This window comes from Acinonyx jubatus, chromosome C2, assembly GCF_027475565.1.
Source record: "Acinonyx jubatus isolate Ajub_Pintada_27869175 chromosome C2, VMU_Ajub_asm_v1.0, whole genome shotgun sequence".
In the NCBI taxonomy this organism is placed as follows: domain Eukaryota; kingdom Metazoa; phylum Chordata; class Mammalia; order Carnivora; family Felidae; genus Acinonyx; species Acinonyx jubatus.
This window is the reverse complement of record NC_069384.1, coordinates 13,236,448-13,255,942: the sequence shown is the minus strand read 5'-3', so window position 1 is coordinate 13,255,942 and position 19,495 is coordinate 13,236,448. Positions and strand designations below refer to the sequence as shown.

Genomic DNA, 19,495 nt, shown 5'->3' with positions numbered 1-19,495 from the left:
CTCCGAGAAACACAATTCTACACAAGCAATCATGCTGCCAGAACTCACCAGATCCTAGCATCATTAGTAATAGGGCAGCCAGATATTCTAAGCAACCTGGTGAAGCCCACAACATCACTTTTAAATATTCTTACTAAAAATATTTAATATTTTTGTTAAGTCTAAGCAGGATTCTAGATTTAAATGCCACGTGACAGGAAGTATAGAGGACAAGTTAAATGACCACATGAGGAAGAAACCAGCCAGATTCAGAATGGCAGAGTAACTGATTTGGTTTTCTCAATAAGACAAGGATATGAAACAAAGAAAAAACTGGGAGTTGTTCTATGCTAATTCTAACAAACCAACTGTACTAAAGTTTTTTTTTTTTTTAATTTTCTTTTTTTGAGCGTTTATTTATTTTTGGGACAGAGAGAGACAGAGCATGAATGGGGGAGGGGCAGAGAGAGAGGGAGACACAGAATTGGAAACAGGCTCCAGGCTCGGAGCCATCAGCCCAGAGCCTGACGCGGGGCTCGAACTCACGGACCGTGAGATCGTGACCTGGCTGAAGTCAGACGCTTAACCGACTGCGCCACCCAGGCGCCCCTGTGCTAAAGTTTTTTTAAGGACAACTGGAGAAATTTGAATGTGGGCTAAGTGGAAGAAGATGCTAAGGAATTAATTTTCTTATGGCAACGAAGGAATTATTCTGGAAGACACTGTCCCTTAAGGTTGAGCTGCTGTGATGTTTGTAACTGACTTTAACATGCTTCAGGAGGGGCGCCTGGGTGGCTCAGTTGGTTAAGCATCTGGCTCTTGATTTCAGCTCAGGTCAGGATCTCATGGTTTGTGGGATTGAGCCCTGCGTCCAGCTCTGTGCTCACAGCACAAAGCCTGCTTGGGATTCTCTCTCTCTCTCTCTCTCTCTGCCTCTCCCCTGCTCACCCTTTGTCTCTCTCTCAAAATAAATAACCAAACATTTTTAAAAAATAAATAAAATGCTTCAATAAATTATATTAGACAAAGCATGAAGCAAAAAGTGGCAAAATGGTAATTGTTCAATGTAGGTGATGGGGTCACTAAATCATTCTCTGTACTTTTCTGAATATTTAGAATTTTTCATATGTGAAAATTCGAAAGAGCCAGTGGGGCTCTTGGGAAGAAGAAATTCAGGAGCTTTAGGAATCATTTCACATATAAATGTTACATCCAAACAGAAAACGGTGGGTCTAATTCTTGCTGACATATTTATCTTTCCATTAAACCTGTCTCAGAAAGATTATTTCCTCGACACAGTAAGACAACACAAGTTCCGGTTGTTAAGAGAAATTCTAGGTCATAACGTGGTGAAACTGGCCAGACACCCAGCGCTCTCCAGTAGATTGGGAACTCCAGCTCAGGGCCCAGGAATCTTGGGCTCTCCAGAAGCCTGGGGCTTCTCACCTGGGCCTGCCTATTCTTACTGCAAAGTGGGGATCTGTATCTGCTCAACCGCACAAACCTAACTTCCAACCATGTGTAGTGCTCCAGCATAGGGTTAGCAGCTGCCAGGATGAAGGATGTCCCTAAGGGGCTTACCATCCTGTAGGAAAGACAGCAGAGAGACAGGTAAAGTCCAAAAACCTGTGGGTGCTGATCAGGGTTATGAAGGCAAATAAATGAAGCACTGAACGAACAGAAAGGGAAGGACTGATTTGGGCTGGGGTACAGGGATCATCTCAAGAAAGACCAAGTCTGGAAGGGCAGCAGGTTTTCTTTTTGAAGCAGAAGAGAAGACACACAGCAGGCCATGTCATGAGCAACAGAACAAAGGGGTGTCTGGGTGAGGCCAGATTAGTGGGAGCAGCAGATGAAAAACCCGAGACCAGATCGTGGCAAACCTCCAAGCAGTTTCTTTGATTCTGGTGCCCAAAGCAGCAAATGCTCGAGGGCCACAGAGGAAAACCAGGAAAGCTGTGTTTTCAAAAGGTGATTCTGGAGAGGTAAGGAGGACCAGCTAGAGAGGAGAGAGGACAGAGGCAGGGGTCATTAACCTTTTTTGTGCCATGGGCTCCTGCTCAGGATAATGTCCCTAGGTGCTGCTGTGGTCTGAGTGTTTGGTCCCTCACAAATTCACATGTTGAATTCCTAACGCCCAGTGTGGTGATAATTAGGACGTGAGGTCTCTGGGGCGGTGCTCAGTCAGGAAAGTGGAGCCCCACGAGTGGGATTAGTGCTCTTCTAAAACAGACCCCACAGAGCTCCCTGCCCCTTCCGCATATGGGGACGCAGCCGGAAGCAGCAGTCTGCAACTCACTAGAACACTACCAGGCCGGCCCCCTGATCTGTCTGGCAGCCTCCAGGACTGTGAGAAATTAATGTCTGTTGTTTATAAATACCCAGCCTCTAGTACTTTGTTATGACAGCCTGAATGCATTAATGCATTAAGACAAGTGCAGAAAGTCAAGTGCACAGGCTGACAAAGGAAACACTGTTGAAATTCTAGCATCAAAATGTATTTAAAATTTGATATGTAATATATGTGCTTCTTTATTAATACACAGAATGACAAGATCTAGTGATGAGTCCAATAACTTAGGATTTCAAAGGAATGATGAGTGTAAATAATAGTCCGTATCAGTTGTAATGTGATACAAAAACATCTGGAATTTCCATGGGTGACATAGACACTGGTACTGCTATGGTTTGCTGTCTCTTCATAATTTACAAGACTAATGAATTTTTCTTCGAGGTTGGTGGAAATATCAACCTAACTGCTTTCCCAGCCAAGTGTAAGGCCTCCTGAGTTCTATCCAAGGACCCCTTGGGACACCAGTTAAAGACTCCTGGGACACCAGTTAAAGGCTCCTGAGCTTGAGGGTGCCCTGTTTCCCCTGAAAATAGATACAGCACTGATGGGTAAATTTTTAGGATCTTGTCAAGTTCAGGGAGAATCCATTTTCTTTACAAGGTCTGAGTTCACTGATTCTTTTGGGTGAGATGGACTGGAGCACGATATTAACTAAGGCTCTAAGTGGCTCCCCACAGGTGAGGTATTAACTATAGAGAGGAAAAAACACCTTTATAGTGGAGAACTATCCCAGATATTATAATGTTGACCACAGAGCAAGTGTCCAACATTCAAACAATAATAATAGGACACACTGAGATCACAATACTCCAGACCCCAAATGTGGAACCAGAATAATCTCAAGGAAGCAATCAGATAAGCCCCAATTAAGGGGCCCTCTATAAAACTAGGCACTTGTCCTCTAAAAAATGTACATGTCATGATAAAGTAAGGCAGAGGAATGCTTCCAGATTATGAGAGATTCAAGAGATTTGACAATTAAATGTCTTGATTAATCCAGGACTGGAGCCAAGCTTGAAAACAAAGGTTTATAAAAGATATTATTGGGACAACTGGCAAAATATGAACATGGAAAAAAAAAATATATATATATATATATTTATTTATCTAAAAATTTTTTTAAAGTTTATTTATTTCTTTTGAGAGAGAGAGTGTGTGAACATAGGAGGGGCAGAGAGACAGTGAGAGAGATAGAATCTGAAGCAGGCTCCATGCTGTCAGCATGGAGGCTGATTCAGGGCTCGAACCCACAAACTGTGAAATCATGACCTGAGCCGCAATGAGTCAGATGCTTAACCGACTGAGCCACCTAGATGTCCCTACAATATTATTGTTTAATATATTTTCCATGTTCAGATGGAAAATGTTTGGGTGGCTCAGTCAGTTAAGCATCCAACTCTTGATTTCAACTCAGGTTATGATCCCAGGGTCATGGGATTGAGCTCACAACGGGCTCCATGCTGTCTTGTGATTCTCTCTCTCTCTCTCTCCCTCTGCCCCCTCCCCACCTTGAGTTCTCTCTCTCTTTCTCTCTAAAATAAAGCAAACAAAACCAAACAAAAAAACCAGTATTGTATTAATACTAATTTCTTGAATTAGATGATTTTTCTGAGATTATATAAGAGAATGTTTTTGTTGTTAGTATATTCTGAATTATTTAGGTGTAAAGGGTATATATTAGTAGTCTTAGTGATTCAGCAAAAATGTCTCTTTTATTAGACAGACACATAAATATACATATATATACATGTATATCCAGACACATATACATACATATAGGGAGAGAGTGTTCATGAACAATTGTGACATAAAAATAAAAATGTTGGGGCACCTGGGTGGCTCAGTTGGTTGAGCGTCTGACTTCAGCTCAGGTCATGATCTCACGGTCCGTGAGTTCGAGCCCCGTGTCAGGCTCTGCGCTGACAGCTCGGAGCCTGAAGCCTGCTTCAGATTCTCTCTCTCTCTCTCTCTCTCTCTCTCTCTCTCTCTCTCTGCCCCTCCCCTGCTCATACTCTATCAATCTCTCTCTCAAAAATAAATAAACATTAAAAAAAACCTTAAAATAAATAAAAATGTTAACAATCGGTTGAATCTAGATAAAAGGTATAAAGAATATTGATCTATCTACCCACCTACCAACCTATTTCTTGTAAAAAAAAAATGAAGTCTCCCTAGGGAGACTAGGATCAGGCAAGATCCTATTTACCCGTCAGTGCTGTATAGATAGAGCTTATCTATAGTGATATCGAGAGAGAGAGAGAGAGAGAGAGAGAGAGAGAGAGAGAGAGAGAGAAGGAAGGAGGGACAGAGAGGGGGAGAGGGACAGAGAGAGAAGTGTAATTCAGGATAATACCAGAAGTGCTATTTCTAGGTCAAAGGTAAATACTGTGTACTTTTGTTAGATACCGCTCAATTCCCTTCATCAGGGGATGTACCATTTTGTATTCCCACCACCGTGTGTGAAAGCCTACTTCCTCACAGCCTCGCCACAGAGTGGTTTGTCAAGATTTTGAGGTTTTGTCCTGATGACAGGTGCACTGTAGCTTAAATTCGTGTCTTGTGACACGCACAGGGCTTTCATTCTTCTACCAGGTAAGTGGCTCCTAAGACCTTATTTCAGAGAAATGGCTTCCACTTAGGCTCCAGGTACTTGCTCTTCAACCCCAACCCCCCTTTCTTCCCTGTCTAGACAGATAAGCTCAGTCAGATTGTAGGAGTGGGATCCTCACTGTCATCAGCATCATTATCAAATCTGCCTAGACAAGAGAGGGCACTCAATACATTTGTGCCAGTGGTACATTGGCACGGAACTGGACAGCTTCCCCTCCATCTCTTACATCTTCCATCTCAATATCCACAGCAGCCTCCTCTGGGGGGCACACAGACAACACCCTCCGCATTGAGTGGTGACAAAAAGGAGGTTCAAGGAGATGAAGTGACTTGTCCAGCCTGTAAGTGGAGAATTTAGGACTAGGGATCACACGTTTGGGTCCCTACTGAGTGCCTGTAAAGTTAGGGTACAGTCCCCAAGACTACCCTCACTTCTGACACCACTGGCAAGTCCAAGGATTCCCACAACCACCCTAAGTTCAAGAATTCACTAGAAGGACTCTCAGAACTTGCCGAAACCTAGTATACTCGCTGCTATGATTTATTAAGCGAAAGGATACAGATTAAAATCAGCCAAGGGAAGAGACACAGAGGGTCCAGGAGAGTTCCACACACAAAGCCTCCAGCTGTCCTCTCCCAGTGAAATCATGGACAGTGTCAACTCTTGGAAACAATGTGTGGCAATATGCATGGACTACTGCCAACCAGGAAAGTTTACTCAAGCCATGGTGTAGAGTTAATTTTAATTGGGCTCTGATAGTGAGGACATGGTCAGTTGCCCACATGGCTGACCTCAGTCTCCAGTGTATCCAAGGATTGAGCTGATACTGCCTGACCAACACCCCCACACAAATCACATTGTTAGACCATCTGGCACGGCCCAAGGATCCAAGTAAACAAAATCACTCTTATCAGGGAGGACATTCTCAGGGTTTAGAGATCACCTCCTGGCTGAGGGCAAAGACGAGATCTCTCTTTGGGCAAGGTTAATTCTTTACTGCACAGCGCCCTTTCCTTGTAATCCATTATAAGTGGGGGTACCTGCTCACCGTCACAGAGGGCTCGGCCTCTGCACCCATGCCTCTGTGATGGAGTGATCCCCCTGGCTGAGCACCAGGACTGGGGAATGGAATCCAAGCATAACAGAAGGGAGGATGGCACAGGGGAACTCGGGGGTGAACTAAATGATGGCCTTTGTCAAGAAAAAGTACAATCGGTACTGGTGACTGAGAATTTGCATCTGATACTTTTCTCTGCTCACCAAGGGTGGAAGAAAAGTGGTAGTTTGAGCACCCTGTCTATTGGGTCGGGCCGGCTGGCCTCAGTATCATTCTCTGAGTGCATCCGGGACCCCTAGGTGGTGCCCATTTTCAGTTTAGGAAGCAAATTTAAAAAAAACAAAGAAACAAAAACAAGAGATCCAAAAGATTAACAAACCTCAGCCTTCTATCAAATCACATTTCCTGCTGAGGTACTGTTACGGTGAAAACTGGCTTGCAATTTGTGCAAAAGGTATTGAGTTCGCCTCTTTATTCGCTTTTTAAATCTTAGCCGTGGGAATGTTGTGGACATTTGGAAAAATATTCCACCCCCAAATAGGATGAAGTTCAACAGAGATGAGGCCAGGGGTCACAACAGAGAGGAGCAGGAGAGGATGGGGTGACAGGGAGTTGGGAGCGAGCCGAGAAGTCTCGTTCACTTTCCCTCAGAGCTTCCTCTACTATGTGTTCTGAAGGAGGACGGGAGACCTTTGCTCCGGCTCCCTGAGCCCATCCCAGCTGCTCTTTTCAGGATTTCCATTGTCTTCCAGCCTTCCCTGGAAAGGACCCCACAGCCACAGGCAGCTGTTTTATTTCTTCATAACACAGAAGCCTGGAAAGACCCAAACCCAACACCTGGGTTACCAAAGCGTTGGTGGGTGCTTATTTGGGCATAAGATTGAAATAAGACTTCTTACTCAAGACTTGCTCCTCCCTGCCCCCTTCCTCTTCCCTGTCTCATTCCCGCAAAGGAACCAGAACCTTCCTCCCAGGGATACTTTACTTATTGATTAACAAGTATTAACTGAGCATCTATTAATGCCAAGCATCGATGGGAGTGATGATGGGGAGACACAAATGATAAAAACAAACCAGGAAAATACCAGCGGGTGACCATTACTTACAGGTGAGTAAAATAGTGTTTGGTAGAGAATGGGTGGGTGGTTTTCCCATGATCAGGAATGGTCTAAGAAAGTGACACTGAGGGGCACCTGGCTGGCTCAGTCAGAAGAACACACAACTCTCGATCTCAGGGTCATAAGTTCGAGGCCCACATTGGTTATAGAGATTACTTAAAATAAATAAAAATTTTTAAAAAAAGGTGACATTGAAATAAAGACTTGAAAGACAAGAATGGGCCAGCAATGTTAAGAGCTTCTGTGGGGAAAGAAAAGGGAAAAAACCTTGACTTGATGAACCAGCCCTGACTTGCCCCGGAAGGTGTGGAATCAACTAGGGTGAACTGAACTGACTGAAACATGGCTTCTACACCTTGTGGAATGAGTGAAAGAGAAGTTAATAGGGAAATTAAGAAAGCCACAGTTCTCTCCAAGAGGGGGAGAGGCAGGTTAAAGAACAGGGCTGTGGGCTGCTCTACTGAAACCCACCAAAAAGTCTCCAGGGTCTTCCTACCAGATTTGCCCCAGTGGGGACCTGCATTATTTTCAGCATAGTGAAGTGGTAATGAGCAGGGACGCTGGCATCAGACAGATAAATCTTTGAATTCTGAGTGTGTGACTTTAGGCAGAAACTTAATGAGTTGGAGCCTCAGTTTCCTCCTTTGTAAAAGGGGTATAATGAACTCTCCCACTCAGGGAGGTCAGGAGGGCTAGATGCGATGGCCCGGCACAAGGGACCACAAAGGGCAGTGCCCAGCCCTTGGGGTGGCCCAGGAGGACTGCTCAGAGGGATAAGTAGGGTTCCCTTTGGCAGCCCCAGGGATAGGGTTAGGGTCAGGGTCTAAGAAAGGAGTAAGGAATGTCTTTACAATCTGGTGGGCTCTCTTCCAGCAAACTCCTGGCAAAGGCCAAAGGGCACTATCTCACGCTGCTGTTACATAACTGGTTATATAACTGCTTATGGGGAAACATAATTCTACTGAAGGCTGCGATTTAACAGAACCATTTGTAATTGTTTTAAAACACATCATTTCCCCACACCAACATGGAAACAGCCAGCAAAACAGGCAATGCAGGTGGCTTGTGACCATGTGTAAGGTTCGGATTTCTAGGGATTGTCAACATAAACTGAAAGAAAAAGGCAAAAGTAAGCCCATCTTGTTTTGGGACACAGTAGATCAGAATTCCAGTCCTGCTTGGGTAGCCTTGGGCAAGTTGCTTAACCCTTGCCCAAAGTGTGGTCCGTGTGCCAGCAGTAGAAGGATACTTGGGAGCTTGGTGGAAATGCACAATTTCAGGCTCCACCCTAGACCTGCTGATTCAGAGCTTGCATTATTAACCAGATCTCTAGGTGATTTTAGGCGCGTGAGAACTGGGGAAGCATTCGCTATACTGCATACCTGAAATACAATATTGTATTTTAACTGAAAGTATTATTATTGTTATATCTTTTAAGTAAGCTCTATGCCCAATGTGGGACTTGAAATCATGACCCTGAGATCAAGAGTCATATGCTTTACTGTTGGACCCAGTCAGGTGCCCCTTAACTAACTGGAATTAAAACGGAAACTTAAAAAGCCAAAAAAAAAAAAAAAGAACTGGGGAAGCATTTAACATCCCTGAGAGTCACTCTCCTAAGACAGGGGCCAAAGTGGCTTTTAAACAAATTAAATATAAGTATAAACAGCTTTTTTTTTTTAATTTGCTAAATCATTCTCACCAATTTATTCTTCCCAACAAGTTTTCAAATCCTTTGTAAGCACTCTGCCAAAAAAGAAACCCATTGGAATTCTCATTAGAATTGCATTAAAAATATAAAATAATTTGAGAATTGATATCTTTATAATATTTTCCTATCCAGGAACATGGGCTGTCTCTATACTCAGTCTTTTTATTTTTTATTCAAGTATAGTTAATATGAAATGTTGTATTAATTTCATGTATACAATATAATGACTCAATGATTCTATACATTACTCATAATGATCAAATCTGCTTCACAAATTTTTATGTCATCCTTGTGTAGGGGTTATATTAATCTTCTTTGTATAGTCCCGATTTTAGTATATGTGCTGCCAAACAACCAATAAATATACCCAGCTTTTGAACAATTAAAAATTAACCAGGGGGTGTCTGGCTGGCTCAGTTGGTGGAACATGCAATTCCTGATCTCATGGGTTGTAAGTCCCAGCCCCATGCTGGGTGTAGAGATTACTTAATGAAATCTTTAAAAACAAAATTAAGCAGAACAGCAAGTAAAAGTGAAAAAGCAAAGTCCTCCTCCACTCCCCAACTCCTCTTCATCCCACAACTCCTGCCCCACCCCACCCCCAGCCACTCCCTGAACCTTCTCCAGCTTGGCCTGGTATTGGGTTTTTCTCCTCTGCAGGCAGGCAACCCCTGCACTCTAGGCATTACTTGCCTGGAGTTTGGGGGGTGGCAGTGGAAAATCACCCTCCCGCCCACAAGCCAACATGCTCTTCAAAGAAATGTTCACTCTGATCTGGCTGACAGATCACTCCCTTCTTCCAATAGAGCCCATAGGAGGCGATGGTTCCAGGTCAAAAACTGGTCTGGCCACCTCTTAGCAAGTTATGAGGGGAGGTCCCTACACCTCTCTTAAGAATGTCAGGTTCGGGGCGCCTGGGTGGCGCAGTTGGTTAAGCGTCCGACTTCAGCCAGGTCACGATCTCGCGGTCCGTGAGTTCGAGCCCCGCGTCAGGCTCTGGGCTGATGGCTCGGAGCCTGGAGCCTGTTTCCGATTCTATGTCTCCCTCTCTCTCTGCCTCTCCCCCATTCATGCTCTGTCTCTCTCTGTCCCAAAAATAAATAAACGTTGAAAAAAAAAATTAAAAAAAAAAAAAAAAGAATATCAGGTTCTTGGAGCACCTGGGTGGCTCAGTCATTTGAGCAGCCAACTCTTGATTTCAGCTCAGGTCGTGATCATGGTTTGTGAGTTCAAGCCCCACAGCGGGCTTTCTGCTGTCAGTGCAGAGCCTGCTTTGGATTCTCTGTCTCCCTCAATCTGCCCCTCCCCTGCTCATGCACACACACACTTTCTCTCTTTCAAAAATAAATAAACATCAAAAAAAAAAAAAAAAAAGAATGTCAGGGTCTTGTCACATATCACTTATATTCTTGGTTTGGAGCATCAGTTGTTATTCCCGGACAGGGGTCTGCTATAGTTCTCCAAATCTGCAGTTGGTGGATTGACTCCAGAGACGGAATCTGTCCCAATGATCATTTCATGGTCCGCTCCTTCAATATGAACGTGACATGATCGAAATATGACTTCCCTTCATGTGGGCCATTCTAGACGCTCTAAGGGAAATCAACCAGCATTTAGGGCTTCCCTGACTGCTCAGATACCTTCCATCTTTCTCCAGTTTTAAGAGTCTGGGCATCTTGGCCCAACTTAAAATCTAAGGTTCTCATCCGTCATCTCAACTAATGAACAAGAAATATTATACACTCTGCTGATTGCTGTGTAAAATGATTCTAGTACCAATCCTAATGTGCGTGTGTTGGGGGAGGGGCTCCCCACACTGTTCAACAAGTATCCAGACACCAGCTAGGTGTCCTACAGTTCAACTCAATTCTGCCACCATCTATCCAGAGAAAGCATCAGATTCCACAGGTTGAGGTCTCAGTCCTGCAAGAATGGTCTCACCACCCCTCAACCTCAGAAGCCGATCATAAGCCCAATTTATCACCTGTGCTTCTGACCAGCCAGCTGTAGATCTGAGGTTCTAATGGCCCCCTCCTTGATTAATTTGTTAGAGCGGCTCACAGAAATGAAGAGGAACATGTCGCTTGCTAGATTACTGGTTTATTATCAAAAAAGGATATGCCTCAGGAACAGCCAGCTAGAAGAGATGCATAGGGCAAAGCGTGGGGAAAGGGTGGAGAGCTCCCATGCCCTCTCCCGGGGTGCCACTCTCCCTGAATCTCCACCCACCCACAAGCTCTGTACACCAGTCCTTTTGGGATCTTGTGGAGATCTCGCTGGATAGGCCTGACTGATTAAACCACTGGCCACTGGTGAGATCCAACCTCCAGCCCTTCCCCCCCCTAGTGTAGGGCAGGGGAGGCGAATTTAAGTTCTGACCCTTGAGGCACATGGTTGGTTCTCAAGGCAACCGGTTTCCATCCTTAGGTGCTTTCAAAAGTCACCTCGATAATGCTCTTATCACTTATGGAATTGCAAGGGCTTTTTAAAGGAGCTCTGTGCCAGACATGGAAAAAAGATCACATATATATTTCAGCACAGTATCACACTGGACACAAATATCCTTTCCTTAGCGAAATGCGGACTTGAGGAACATAAGCAGCCTGCATCTTCTTTTGATACCAATTGATTGATCCATCAAATATTTATTAAGAGTTCGCTCTGTGCCAGTGCTATGCTGGCACTAGTGGTTTCATGATGAGTAAGACAGGCAAGGTCAAGGTTGAAGAAGGACACTCCTGTGAGCTGGCTTTCAGTTATTTCTAATTCTAAAGGAAAAGACTCTCTGAAAACTGAAAAACTTACCTCAGTCTTGTTGAAAGTAAACTGAAGCATATTAAACATTTTAAGACTTGGAACAAAAATCGACCACAATCAGACAGCACCCAATCTAACAGATAGGAGCCCCAAGGAGCTCCTAGCTGAAAATGAAAGACTTTTATAGGCAGAAGGGAACAGGAACAAGGGAATTATACTGGGCAAAAAAGTGGGTTGGTTACTGAAAGGTTACTTTTCTTTGGGGACGGGAGGGAGTCTCTCAGGCAGGACACCTAACTATTGCTGATTCCTGACTGACTGGTTTAAGATTCCATTTCTGGGAGAGCCAAAACTATAGTTCAATTAATTCTCGGTTTGGTGATGTGGGGCTTAACATAAGCAACTCAATTTTGGGCTGGCTGGCTTGTTTTTAAGTCCCAACCAAAGGTGAATTTTTTTTTAATGCCTATTTATTTATTTTGAGAGTGAGAATGAGAGACAGAGGGTGAGCAGGGGAGGGGCAGAGAGGGAGAGAGAGGATCCCAAGCAGGCTCCACACTGTCAGCATAGTGGGGCTCAAACTCATGAACCATGAGATCCTGACCTGAGTGGAAATCAAGAGTCTGATTAACTGACTGAGCCACCCTGGTGCTCCAACCAAAGGTGAATCTTATATCCTAAAAATTTGCTTTGTAGTATTTTTAATAGTTAAGCATTTAAAAAAAAACTATAATATTTTTGGAAAAATTAACACAGTACATGAACATGGCAAAGTCAAATGGCCCAAAAGGCTATACAGGTAAAAGTCCTTCCCTTCCCTCCCAACCCTGTTTCTGGCTCCCTCTCCCAGGGCTGCTAGGTGAAGTTTTGGACTTAATGCCTAAGTGGGGCCTCCTGGCCAGCTCTCCTTCTCCTCAGTCCTATCTGAGATCTTTGGACCTGAGGGCTTTGGCTTGCTGGACAAAGGGGGCAGGGGTGAGGACAAGTCCCCAGTCCCCACATGAGGCCTTGAGTTCTCATACCCCATCAGCTATCGGGAGTAGAGACAGAAGTCATTCATTCTCAAATGCTTATTGATTGATCCAGGCATTTGGAATACACTGGCCAGTAAAACAAACAAGTCTCTGCACCCATGACAGCTCACATTCTAACGTGGGAGGACACGGTGAAATGCAAACATGAAAAGTAAATTACAGGAATGAGTAAACCTTCCTTCTTGGAGGTGGAGAGCTGGTGGCAGCGGGGGGTGGGGGGGCAACGAGTGCCTGGCTTAACGTTTGCCTTCTTGCTACTCTCACTGCAAACTAAAGAGCTTTAAGTTGGGAAGTGGGCAGTGCAAGGGGTCAGTGGCTATCACCGATGGCGCTAAAACGAACACGTGTTTCTGCGCTTCCCTTCAACAACAAAAATAAAACAGACCTCACAACACAAGAACCCAGTGAATGACCAATTTTTCATCTTTAAGCAGTGCTCTTCTAGAAAAGGAGCCATTTCTGATTTCCAGGAAGACTTCTTATGGCCAGTGGGTTGGAGGTGGGGCCCAGGAAGAAAGGAGTGAGTGCACATCACTCACAGGGGCCACGATCCTGGACAGGCCCTCGTGTGTGAAATTCCCTGGTGTGAAACAAGGCAAAAATGACCCCTCTTCACTCTTCCCTGTTCCTTCGCTTACTTGTTTTTAATTGCGATAAAATACACATAACAAAAAATTTACTACCATAACCCTTTTATAACGTTTATTTATTTTTGAGACAGAGAGAGACAGAGCACGAACGGGGCAGGGTCAGAGAGAGAGGGAGACACAGAATCCGAAACTGGCTCCAGGCTCTGAGTGGTAAGCACAGAGCCCGATGCGGGGCTCAAACTCACGGACCACGAGATCATGACCTGAGCCGAAGTCAGACGCTTAACCGACTGAGCCACCCAGGCACCCCTCATAACCATTTTTAAGTACACAGTTCAGTGGTACCAAGTACCTTCATATTTGTGCAACCATCACCACCAGCTACCTCCAGATCTTTTTTTGTCTTGCAAAACTGAAACTCTATCCCCATTTAACAACAACCCCCCATTCTCCCCTCCCCCAGCCTCTGGCACCCACCATTCTACTTTCTGTTGTCTGTGGCCTCCTCTGGGTCCCTCATACAAATGGAATCACACAGTGTTTGTCCTTTTGTGTCTGGCTTCTATCATTCAGCATAATGGAAGGTAACCTCATGGTTCATTCCTGTTGTAGCAAGTGTAAGGATTTCCCTCCTTCCTGTTTAAGGCTGAGTAATATTCCACTGCATCTCTGTACCACATTTTGTTTACCCATTTGTCCAGGGACACTTGGGTTGCTTCCACCTTGTGGTTATTTCAAATAAGGCTGCTAAAGAAACATGGGTATACAAATAACTACCTGTTCATGAGCTGCTTTCAATTCTTTTGGGTTTATGCCCAGAAGTGGAGCTGACCTCCTTACTTTTCTTTTTTAAATTTTTTTGACGTTTATTTATTTTTGAGAAAGAGAGAGTGTGAGCAGGGGAGGGGCAGAGAGAGAGAGAGAGAGAGAGAGAGAGAGAGAGAGAGAGAATATGAAGCAGGTTCCAGACTCTGAGCTGTCAGCACAGAGTCTGATGTGGGGCTTGAACTCACAAATCATGAGATCATGACCTAAGTCGAAGTTGGATGCTTAACTGACTGAGCCACCCAGGCACCCCTAGAATTAATGTGATTTGAAGCCCTGTACTATAAGGCACTGAAAGGTTAACAGAAAGCACATGTTATAAGAAAACTGTAAGGGGGAAAAGAGCCCTGATCAAGTGGCATATGAAGGAAGGTAACTGTTATTTTGAAGGGGGGCACCTGGCTGGCTCAGTCGGTGGAGCATGTGACTCTTGGTCTGGGGGTTGTGGGTTTGAGCCCCATGTATAGAGGTTACTTAAAAATAAAATCTTAGGGGCGTCTGGGTGGCTCAGTCAGTTAAGCGTCTTTGGCTCAGGTCATGATCTCACAGTTTGTGGGTTTGAGCCCCGCGTCGGGCTCTGGGCTGACAGCTCAGAGCCTGGAGCCTGCTTCAGATTCTGGGTCTCCCTCTCTCTCTGGCTCTCCCCTGCTCATCCTCTATCAAGAATAAATAAACATTAAAAAAGTTTTCTTAAAAAATAATAAAATCTTTAAAAAAATTACTATCATTTTGGTAATAGTTTGGTAAAACCAAACATGTTCTACAGACCTTAGGTACTCAGTGTGTGTTTTGTCTGAATCAAGACTCATGGGAGTCTGACGATATTTAGTTCCTTTAATTGTATTTAACATGCAAAATTAGAATAACCAAATAAAGTGTGCATAGCAGACCAGCAGCAGCAGCAGGTCCTGGCAGCCCATTAGAAATGCACATTCTCAGGCCCCATCTTGGACCTGCTGAATCAGAAACGCTGAGGGGTGGGGCTGACTCATCTGTTCTTTAACAAGCTCTCCAGAGGGTTCTGACGCACAGAAAGTTTGAGGTCCTCTGAGGTGGAGAAAGTGAAACACTTTTTCCTCAATATTGTGAGAAGCGAGGGAAAAAGAGAGCTATAGAGGAAACAAGTACTTCCTCTCTCCCTAGTTCTGAGGGCTGAGGCAGAAACAGACAGAGACACGGAAGATCTTGAGAACTTTAAGAGGGTTAGTGGCATGCATACAATAGCGGGCGGAAGAAGATCAAAGGTCTTGGAGAAGGTCCATGTGAGGAGACATTTCAACTTGGCACCAGGCGGGTACAGCCGGGTATGGAGGGAAATGTCAGGAGAGGGAGGTCTGAAGAGCTTCACGTGGCCTATGCCTGGTCCCTACGGCACCTGAGGTTTCTGTGGGCCCCAGTGTCGGAATACAAAGAGGCCAAATCAACCGGTAGGCCAGCAGAAGACTGGGGGCAGGGCAAAGAAGTAGGGACCTGGTGATGAGGCAAATGGTTGGAACCACAGGTGGGACCAGTGACACCACAGCTGTCACCCAGTCCAGAACCATACTGGACCAGCTGCTCCGCAGCAGAAACCAACAAGGACCCTGATGACATCACATGGATAGAAGGTGCCCTCCTCCACTGGTGCCCAGAGTCTATCCTGGAGTGCACTCTCAGGAATGGGGGGAAACTCAGCATCTACCAGTGAGACAGGAGACTGTCCACAGTCTGAGGAAGGCAGGCTTCTCCAGATGGAGAAGTGTGGGGTTTGGGATAATTAATAACCTCCTCCGGAAAGTGACTAGCATTTATGAGAAAATAATTAAGCAATTTTCTCATAGACTCTGATGAGATTAAGAGCCTCTGTGGGCAGTTAGATTTACCTGCACTGTCTTGTTATGAATCACCTGAAGCGCTAACCATCAGGCTGATATTGAATAGACAATCGTTCACCTGACAGTCCTCTTTGAACCTAACGTTAACAATATTAGCTTACTTTTCTCATTTTTTTGAGAGGCAGCGCATGCACACGAACAGAGGGCAGAGGGGGGAAAGAGAGAACCTTAAGCGGGTTCATCGCCCAGTGCAAAGGTTGTGGGGGGCGGGGGGGTTCTGACATTAGGCTCAATCTCACAACTGTGAGATCATGACCTGAGCCAAAATCAAGAGTCTGACGCTGAACCAACTGAGCCACCCAGATGCCTCTCGTCTCCTTCTATCAAAAGTTTTTACCAAAAGAAATCTCTGAACTGGCTTTATTCCATGCCTTGCTCCCCTATAGCAAATTTAAATAAAGTTTTATGCATGCTCATAACAAGTTCATGAGAAAGTTGCTTTAGCATCTAAAAAGCACTGAGGTCATCTAAAACAGTGGTTTTCTGGGGGCGCCTGGGTGGCTCAGTCGGTTGAGCATCCGGCCCTTGATTTTGGCTCAGGTCATGATCTCACGGTTCACGAGATGGAGCCCTGTGCGGGGCAGCACTGACAATGCAGAGCCTGCCTGAGATTGTCTCCCTGTCTCTACGTCCCACCCCCTGCCTATGTGTGTGTGCGCGCGCGCGCTCTCTCTCTCTTTCTCTCTCTCTCAAAATAAATAAACACTAAAAAAATCAAATCAAATCAAATTGGTAAAAAAAAAAATAAAATAAAGCAGTGGTTTTCAAAAGTGTGCTCTCTGGGACAACCAGCATTACCTGAGAATACACTAAATGTAAATTCTCTAGCTACACCCAGGTCTAACGGATCATAAACACAGGGAGAGGAAGGTGACTTCTGGCTATGGCCAAGTGAAAACGTCAGCAAATCCTCTCCCCAGAATGCAATTATTAAGCGAGACAAAATTGACAAGAATGACAATTTCAGTACTCCGGAAATCGGCCAGAGGCATACGACCATCTGAGAAGTGTTTATGCTTGAAAACTGTTGACCTGTGGGTCAGAACAGAGGATGTCCAAGGCATTCTGGCCTGGGACTGCTTCTATGCCCACCAGCCCAGTGGGTGTGAAGGCTCTGCCGGGGCAGGAGAGGCCGTGACGGCTGGCAGCCATGCTGCTGTGGTTGAGGGGGGCCCAGGGGGCCCCAGTGTAGGGGACATGATGCCCATGCCCAGTGACACTGTCAGTGGAAGAGACAACAGCCTTGCCTTTCAGGAAGTATTACAGGAAGTCTTTCAGACTGAAAGGAAGTGACATCAGATGGCAATTAGATGCACAGGGAAAAATAAAAAGCACTGGAAATGGTAAATATGTAGGTTAATATAAAAGACTTTTTAAACATTATTTCCTCATTTCTCCTCTTCACTTCTTTACAAGATATAGGATTATGTAAAGCAACACTCATAGCACTGTATTGTTGGGTTCACACCACACATAAATGTAATACATACAACAATAGTAATACATGAGAAGGGGAAGAGAACTGAGATTTACTGCAGTAAAGTTTCTATATTTTGCCAGAAGTAAATTAATGTTAATCTCAACTAGATTTTGGTAAGTTTGGATGCTGTAATCTATAGAGCAACTACTAAGAAAATTCATTTTAAAATACTAAAAAAAGTTCAGAGGAATTTCAATGCTATACCAAAAAATATTTAGCACAAAAGAAAGCAATAAAAGAGGAACAGAGAAGCAAAGAAGAAAGAAGACATATAGAAGACAAATAGCAAAATAGCAAATGTAAATCCAAACATATTATTAATTATATTAAATGTGAATGGCCTAGGGGTGCCTGGATGGCTCAGTCGGTTGGATGTCCGACTTCAGCTCAGGTCATGATCTCGCCCTTCATGAGTTTGAGTCCCGTGTTGAGCTCTAGGTTGACAGCTCAGAGTCTGGAGACTGCTTCGGATTCTGTGTCTCCCTCTGTCTCTGCCCCTCCCCTGCTCATGCTTTATCTCTCTCTCTCTCTCAAAATAAACATTAAAAAATAATAAAAATTTAAAAAATGTGAATGGCCTAAACATCCCAATCGAAAAGTGGAGATATTCAGATTGGATAAAAAAAAGCAAGATCCAAATACATGCTCTCTGCAAGAGACACATTTAGATTCAGAGACACAAATAGTCTGAAAGTAAAAAAATGAAAAAAGATATATCATGAAAATAATAATGATAAGAAAATTGAAGTGGCTATTATATGGACATCAGCTAAATAAGATGTTAGAGGGATATTTCATAGTGATTAAAGAGTCACTAGATCAGCAATCTACAAAACCCTATTTCCAAATAAGATCACATTCCAATGTAAGGGAGGTTAGACTTCAATGGATGAATTTTGGAGGGGTCACAATTCAACCCACAACAAATCCAATGTCCATCAACTTGTGAGTGGAAAAACAATTTGTAGTATATACATATAATAAAATACCATTTAGACATAAAAAGGAATGAACTACTGATACATGCTACAACACAGATTAAGCTCTAAAACATTATACTAAATGAAAACAGTCGGGCGCCTGGGTGGTTTAGTTCGTTAAGCATCTGACTTTGGCTCAGGTCACAATCTCACAGTTAGCAGGTTCAAGCCCTGCGTTGGGCTCTGTGCTGAAAGCTCAGAGCCTGGATGGAGCCTGCTTCAGATCTGTGTCTCCCTCTCTCTCTGTCCCTCTCCTGCTTGTGCTCTCTCTCTTTCTCTCTCAAAAGTAAACAAACATTAAAAAAAATTAAAAAAAAAAAAGAAAGAAGTCAGATGCAGAAGACTACATGTTGTATGGTTCCATTTACAAAAAATGTCCAGAAAAGGCAAATTTATAGAGAAAAAGGCAGATCAGTGGTTGCCTAGGGCTTGGGATGGGAGAAGGGATTAAGCAAAAACCAGTAGGAGGAAACTTATTGGGCTGACAGAGAAGTTTTAAAACTGAATGTTGGTAATGATTGCCAACTATGCAAATTTACTTAAAAAAAAAAAGAAATCACTGAAGTGTACACTTATAATGGGTGATTTTTTTATAGTATATAAATTATATTTTAATCAAGGTATTTCTTTTTAAAAAGTTTCGGGGTTGGGGGGGGCGCTTGGGTGGCTCAGTTGGTAAGCATCCGACTTCAGCTCAGGTCAAGATCTTGCGGTTTGTGAGTTCGAACCCCGCATCGGGCTCTGTGCTGACCGCTCAGGGCCTGGAGCCTGCTTTGGATTCTGTGTCTCCCTCTCTCTCCGCTCCTCCCCCACTCACACTCTGTCTCTCTCTCAAAAAGAAACATTTAGAAAAATAATAAAAAAATAAAAATAAATAAAAACTTTCGGGGGTGGGGACCTACAACCTGGGTATTAAAAGCCTTCTAGCTAATTCTTATACTAAGGTGTGCAAATCACTGCTCTAAACTGATTAAACCAGATGAACTTGACATAACATCACTGGCACATCCAAGTCTCACCCAGTTCTTACCCACCTAAAGTGGTAGAGGATCATGAAGACAATTACATCCGCCTAGAGGGAACAAATTACTATATTTTCTTTATAAATCTGAATAGCATGTGTGTT

At 44.0% G+C, this 19,495-nt stretch overlaps 1 protein-coding gene and 1 non-coding gene across 4 annotated transcripts in view; both read right to left on the bottom strand.

Annotated features, from left to right (window-relative positions):
* LOC106977845 (uncharacterized protein C10orf95-like) overlaps nt 1–19,495 on the bottom strand; it is a 182,660-nt gene that overhangs the window by 157,192 nt on the left and 5,973 nt on the right. The gene's annotated exons all lie outside the window — the stretch shown is intronic.
* Nucleotides 9,082–9,184, bottom strand: LOC113594450 (U6 spliceosomal RNA). The gene has a single exon (XR_003414838.1). It is a non-coding gene; the product is annotated as a U6 spliceosomal RNA (small nuclear RNA).